The 7,566-nt window shown below is 36.8% G+C and overlaps 1 protein-coding gene across 5 annotated transcripts in view; it reads right to left on the bottom strand.

Annotated features, from left to right (window-relative positions):
• LOC107684054 (RNA binding protein fox-1 homolog 3-like) overlaps positions 1-7,566 on the bottom strand; it is a 451,861-nt gene that overhangs the window by 386,808 nt on the left and 57,487 nt on the right. For all 5 annotated transcript variants that reach the window (XM_016480199.1, XM_016480195.1, XM_016480200.1 and 2 more), the window contains exon 2: positions 5,837-5,943. The gene's annotated coding sequence lies outside the window, so the exon portion shown is untranslated. The remainder of the gene's footprint in view (positions 1-5,836; positions 5,944-7,566) is intronic.

Here is a 7,566-nt window from a genome sequence, read left to right as displayed (position 1 = left end):
TACACGGCGTTTTAAATCATGGCGGGTGAGGGCGTTTTCATACGCGTTTGGCCAATCAATGTCTACTTACGTCACGATTAGTACCAGTTGTGCTGGTTAGACCCTGCTCCGGAGTAGGAGCTAATTTGGTTCTCGAAAAAGGCAGTCCGGTACTAAAATCGCTCTCAGTTCCGGCGGTGCCATCACGCCAAAAAGTGGGTAGTTCGACAATTAGTTCTGGTACAATGAAAAGGTTCCTGCGGTGCGAAAGGCCCTATAGACACTGACAAGCAGACAAAATATTTTTATGCTATAGCCAATATTAAAATTCTATACTATTTCATCCAGATAAATGTAAAATAAAACTTTAAAAACTAAAATCAATCCGTGTAAAAATGCTACAAGTGAATTTAAGTGTCAAAACATTACAAGTGTGCATGAAAAAGATGAGATGAGATTTGCTAAAGGTTACATTTAACAGTCAGTTATTAGATAATTATTAGTGAGTTTAAAGATTAACTTCAAGTCAGTGTTAGATGACAGCAAAGGTAATCTAAAGTGTAAAAACAAGAGAAACACACAATTAAATATCCAATATTGACCAAAACGATTATAAAAAAAAAAATATATATATATATATAGAAAGAAATCTGTAATATCAGCTGATAATATGAGTCCAATATGTCATGTATTCCTAATATTTACTTTCTAAACAAGTTTCTGGTATTATTGTGAAATGAAATAAAATAGTTTATCCTAGTAACATCAAATCAAAATATGACAACTTGCTCAACCTTTGAAACTAATTTCCTTTTCCACTGACAGCACTAAGGGCCATGTGAGCAAAGTTAACCAATAGCAAAACAGGCATTGTTTTATGCAAACTCACATTCGTTCTGGCTCTACTCTGGCATATATCGCCCACCATTCAAAATCAAGTCCCAACCTACACGTTTTCCTCCTTGAATCCCCTGTTTTACACCAAATATTTCACATTATGAAAGCAAAATGAGTTTAACAACTCCCATTTAGCAATTCACATTTACTTTAAAGTCTGAGCTTAGCATATAACGAGTGCACGGCTGAGGGAAACTCCACCATATGGCCACAAGTATGTCCACTTTAGCTCTACCCCTATTCACACATCTGGACAGCTTTTGCCTTTAATTGCCACTAATGTCTGAACGTGGCATATGACAAGAAGGAATTAACCAAAGACAAAACCACTGACCTGGGGTTTTACTAAGGGATAGCAGACTCGACAGACAGGAAAAAAAGGGAAGTATTACAAGCACAGGTGTGCAGGATGCTTATAGATTCCTGAAAATATGAACTATAAAAAATGTAAAACTATGTATGTGGAACCTGTGTTAATGTCAGTACGAAAACAAGAATCTGAGGAAACAAACACGCCATCAACTTTCAACAGGTAGCAAACACAAGCTTGATGACAAAAGGACTTTGCGGCAAAGCATTTTGAAGAGACGCACATTTCTGGAGTAGCATGCCCTGAAGGACCCTCAAGGAGTGACAGAGAAAATACCGAAAGATCTAGTTCCTGATCAAACATATCTTTTCATGAGTTGTGTCAGTGTTTTCATGCACTAGATGGCATATTCAGCAAACAAATTATAACAAGCAAAACACAGCAAACTCACTTTGAGGACTAGCAATCAAAGGGAGGCAATTTACAAGGATATGACTGGCTGAGGCAGAAAGGATAAAAATTCTCAAGAACAAGTTGAGTTCAATCTCCGCCAACACAGGTATGTAATCTATGTAGTGAATGACAGGTCATACTCCCCCTAACAACAGAGCTGAGATTTACACCCATCCATCCACTTATCAAAAGTGTCATGCAGAAAAATAATCTTCTGACAAAAGAGTGATAGCACACTTGTCCTTCGCAAAAAAAAGAGGAAAAAATAGAAAGTATTTAAGTAAAAAAAAAGTACAGCTTTCAAAATAAATCTCCGCTAGGTTAATAAAGTTGTCACACGCTGGATTTTATGAATTCAATGTCAATAAATAAATAAATATATATAGCATCACTCATGGGCATTTCCCCCTACATGCTTATTTTATTTCCCCTCAACAAACAGGGTGACAATATGTTGCAATCAAGCCTCTCGTCTGATTGGTCGATGCTGTTTTGAGACCCAACTATCCCCTTAAATGCCACATTCCCATGGCTACCTTGTCCAGAATGACTTTGAGCTCGCTGAACTGGAGCAGTTCTGATGGATTTCACTTTAACAGCCTTTAGAAACAGGCTGACAGGTCTGAGAAAGATGGATAAATGTCATCCACTGAAACTGTTGCGTTGATGCATGGGGGCCATGTGCCGTCGCTTGGCGAGGATGTATGAGAAATACACAGTTAACTAAAACTCTTTCCCTAAATCATATGTAAGCTGGCTCATGACTCATGACTCACATGTATGAACTGAGAGAGAAAAACTGACCGTGCAGGAGCTACAATTCGGCCTACTAATAAAATCACTGACTAACAGATTGCCCTAACCACACACAACGCCACAAAAGCTCTCCTTCATGTTAATCTCAGCTTTTGTCCAGCTGTGAATTTGACATGGTTAGGATAAAATATGAGTAACATACGACAAGCAACAAGTTAAAGGACATTTTGACAGTCACTGCTAACAGTGAAATTGCCTGGGTTCAAAACTTCGTTCCACATAAATTAAACATCAAATATTTTTTGATTTGTTGTTAGAGTGTGCATTTTTTGCTGGACAAACAAATTCTTGTTGGAATGTTGTCACGTGGTTAATGCACAGTGCAATATTAATGTGATGTGAGAAATGAGATGTAAGTTAAAATTGAGTCCCATTACATTTCAAGATTATCTGCTATCAAAAGAAATTAGAAGAAAGCGTCTATAACACAGCCACTGAATATAGACTTTTTTAAAAACAAAACTTGTCTCAGATATGGGATATCCTGTGATATGACATTGTCAAATCGTTGATGACAAATTTACTTTGAAATAAAATCACAAACAAAACTGAAAAAAATAATAAAAAATAATACTTTTATTCAGCAAAGATACATTAAGTTGATCAAAAGTGACAAAGTAATTTCTAAGTACAAAATATTTGAAGGCTACTTCAAATAAATTATCTTCTTTTGCACTTACTATTCATCAAAGTATCTTGTGTAATGTATTATTAAACAGCACAACCATTTTCAACAATGATAGTAAGAAATGCTTCTTGCACAAAAGAATAAAAAAAAAAAACATTGGAATTATTTTTGAATCATGTGACATGATGGCTGCTGAAAATTCAGCTTTGCCATCACAGAAATAAATATTATTTTAAAATATATTAAAATAGAAAACGCATTAGGTATTTTGATCAAACAAATGCAGCCTTGGGGAGAGTAAGAGACCTCTTTCTAAAACATTACAAATTCTTATAAATTCCAAACTTTTGAACAGTTATGTAAGAAAAAGTATAATATACAAAACATTTAAACATGGTTGAAATACTTTTCAGCATTTTCTAATTAGTAAGAGCAATATTATTTGTAAAACTATTTCCTGCTTACAGATGCAAAGTTTCATATACATACAGTATAATATTACAATATATACAATATTACAAGCCACATAGAAAATGCATTTTTGTTAAAGGTTTTCCACACTTTTCAATTAATTAGCTATTTCCTATATACAGCAATGTGACACAAAATTAAAGCGGTCATATGATGCTATTTAAATTTTTCCTTTCTCTTTGGAGTGTTACAAGCTCTTGGTGCATAAAGAATATCTGTAAAGTTGCAAAGACTAAAGTCTCAAATCCAAAGAGATATTCTTCATAAAAGTTAAGAGTAAACCACACCTACCTAAAACGGCTCGTTCTAACACGCCCCCACATACCTACGTCACTATCTGGGAAGATTTGCATAATGCCGCCCAAATGTTCACACAAAGAAAGAAGGTGTAACTTTTATTCTCGCTGTAGTATTGTTGTTGCCACTGGATGCAACGAATGCCTCGTTTATAATGGGTTTTAATGTTTTTGTCTCATCGCTCCGGCCTGACAGGGCATCATCACAATATGGTAGGGTCGTAACATTTCCGTCACACACTTGAGGTATTCGGCCAATCATAACGCACTGGATAGCTGGCCAATCACAGCACACCTTGCTTTTCAGACCGATGAGCTTTGTAAAAATCGACGCGTTTCAGAAAGGCGGGGCATAGATGAGAAACAATAATGTACAGTATGTGGAAAATAATGTGTTTTTTGAACCTTAAACCACATAAACACATTTCATTACACCAAATACACAAAATAATGTTCTTTTTAGCAACATCATATGACCCCTTTAAGGGGCAACACAACTTTTACCCACTGACACATCTTACCCCACACTCCCCTACAACTGACCGACCTCTTGGCAAGTCCATCACTCATATGCCAGTGCCCTTGGGAGTCTTTCACCCCCCCCTTTTCACTCTCATGGAGTTGCTGTACCGTCCCTCATGCTGAGTATGGGAAATGAGCCTCCCTATACCAATTTGTCCTGGCCTTCCAGCCCACTGTCCCTGATAGACCACCTGCCCCTGGGCCTCTCATTGCACCCATGTAGGGGGTGGCAGTGCCCTCCATGGGACCTAACCCCCAAACTCCTCTGCCTTAATGGCCACGGTGCTGCCCTATCGTGCCAGGCAGCCAAGCATAGCTCTGCTCCACCAGACGCCAACACTCTCTTGGAATGCTAATGATCTCCTCCATTCCCATCTTCCGTTCTACTCCAGACACATAGCCAACCCTTCCCCCACAATCTGTTGTTTCCGTCAAGCACACGTGCAAAGGATGACAGTTTGTAATAAAAGGTTTGTGTTACTGGAATTAGTCTCCAATACACGTATTCAGGGAAATTATGAGATTCAGACAAACATTTTGAGAGGGTCTTTTCACTGTGAGCGGCTTTTAGCTGGTCATGCACTTGACTGTCGCACTGCGTGAGTTCAGTAGCTCAAGTGCACTTACAGACACTTCTCTCCACACACCCCCACCCCACATACTCGGGCTAAATGAGAAACTAGCATCCCCTTGGGCACATTCATTCCTGGGGTGACTGGAGCAAGTGAAGATTGGAGTCCGTATTTACTTAAAACGAGAACAGGTTTAGAATTGGAGGGGAGGAAAACAGGAATTGCAGCCAGTCCCTAACATACTCTCTATACTAATTCAAGTGGCTCTTGATGTTATTCAAAGTGATTCTTAAACACTGAAGGTGTTTCTGCTGTTTGATGAAAGCAGTCATCAAACCCAGTGTTGTCCAATGGACACCTGCTAGTCAAATCCCACAACAAAACCATATCCCTATTCAATAGATTCCTAAAGCTTACACAGAAACAACCACTGCAACTGTGGGATGCCATACACCCTTATTATGTGCATTCATACACTAAAAGCTAATACAGAGATGATTCATTCATATTTTTAAAACAAATTTGAATTAAATTAAACAATAAAGGCCTGTTTACACTAAGTCTGATGTTAAAAAATAAATCTTAAATTTTTTTAATTATTTGCATATTGTAAAAACTGAATCAACATGTACTGAAAATTTCTAAACTATGAATTATCAATTATTTAAATTATTTATTTGTAATGATTTAAAAGGTGGGGAAAAAAGGGGGAGCATGTATCAACCTAGAAAAAAAAACTGTGGTAAATATCTCTGGAAAAGGCAAGTACAACACTCAAATAGAATTACTCATATAAATAACATAAAAAATACTATGCAACACTCCATCGACAGTTAGTTCTATTCAAGACTATACTACGGAAATGAACTTGAGTTTTCTTGTGTGTGCTTACCAGATCAGAGAAGTCTTGTATTCTTCCGGGAAGTAGACTGGTTGTTTTCCACCACTATCACAGACTAGGCTTCAACTGGCAGCATTTCTTCTTGACTGAACAGGATTCTGAGGAAAATAATGCAGAGATGAAAAAGAACTGTGAGACGCAGAGAATTACTAGCTATGCACCGCTATCAAAAAGCACCATAACACATGCCAAATACTGATGTTGTGTTAAAGCCACAATCAAAACATGAACTCATGTTAAACAGGAGGATTTTGTGATCCTTTCTCTTCCTGTAACTGCAGTCAGAGTGGTGATAGAGCTTTAGAACCTACCAATGAACAACCCAAGATCCAGCCATTGGTTAAATCACAGACTGGACTAAAGACCAATTATTGCTTTGTAACTGCACTTACTGATAATCGTACACAAGAAGAAATATTTTTAGATATATATATATATATATATATATAAAAGACTATTTTGTCTTTTGTAACTGCACTTACTGATAATACGCACACAAGAAGATACATTTTTACAATTTAAAATAAACTTTCTATTTTAATACATTTCAAAATGTAATTTATTCCTGTGATGACAGAACTGTGATACTCCAGTTTTCAGTATCACAAGATCTTTCAGAAATCATTGTAATATGCTGATTTAGCACGCAAGAAACATTTCATATTATTATCAATCTTACAAACAGATGGGCTGCTTCATATTTCTGAAACTATTATACTTTTTCTCAAGATTCTCTAAGGAATAGAAAGTTTAAACTAACAGCATTTATTTGAAATATAAATCTTTTGCCACATTATGAATCCCTTTACTGTCACCTTTGATCAATTTAATGTGTCCTTGCTATAAAAAAGTAGGCTATTAATAATTACAAAAACACACGAAAAAAGGAAAATGACTGAACTGAAACCTTTGAATGATGGTGTATATATGAATAATGAATGAATAATTTAATGATTAATATTAATGTAAGATATATACTGTATTAATGTAAGATGATGATATGTGGGGGTGTGGTTTGGCATGCAGTAGTGCTGGGCGGTATGACCAAAAATTTATATCACAGTATTTTTCAAAATTATCAGTTTTTAAAAAGTTTATTATAAAGTTTCACGGTACATGACGGTATTTTTTTTTTTCATGCATGACCGAGTGTTAACTATATTTTCTACTGATTGAGAGAGGAAATACTGCAGTATATTGACTTAGAATGCCCTATTTTACTGTCATAATGAGTGAATATTGTCAAAAAATACCACACTAAATAGTGACTAAACATGACCCCTTTTAATACATGTTAACCAGGAGTCACTCTCATTTATAATCGCGGCATCGTCTGATAAAATCAACATGCATCTACACTTAAAGAGCAGCTATGCGGTTGTTTTGGCTGTATTACGGTACTTTTTTGTCTCATGCAGCGCACTGCCTGCGTCTGAGTAACAAACTAAAAAAAAAACAACAAACATTAAAAAAAGTGCATGTGATATTAACAGACGAACTACGCTCATATTTATAATTCCAAACAATCAGTAAGCGACAGGTGCTAGGAAACACTGTTTTGTACTCATTTATTGACGAGTCGGCTGCGGTGCGGCCAACTGAATGCGCGGCTTCTCTGCCGCTCACTGCACAGAACAGACGCCGAGAGAGGTCACACTTCTCCGGGAAAGTCAGACCTCGCGTTCGCGGGAAAGCACTGGCGAAATCTTCCAACTGAACCA

This window comes from Sinocyclocheilus anshuiensis, unplaced genomic scaffold (genome assembly GCF_001515605.1).
Source record: "Sinocyclocheilus anshuiensis isolate Anshui unplaced genomic scaffold, SAMN03320099.WGS_v1.1 scaffold553, whole genome shotgun sequence".
In the NCBI taxonomy this organism is placed as follows: domain Eukaryota; kingdom Metazoa; phylum Chordata; class Actinopteri; order Cypriniformes; family Cyprinidae; genus Sinocyclocheilus; species Sinocyclocheilus anshuiensis.
This window is presented reverse-complemented; position numbering and strand designations above follow the sequence as displayed.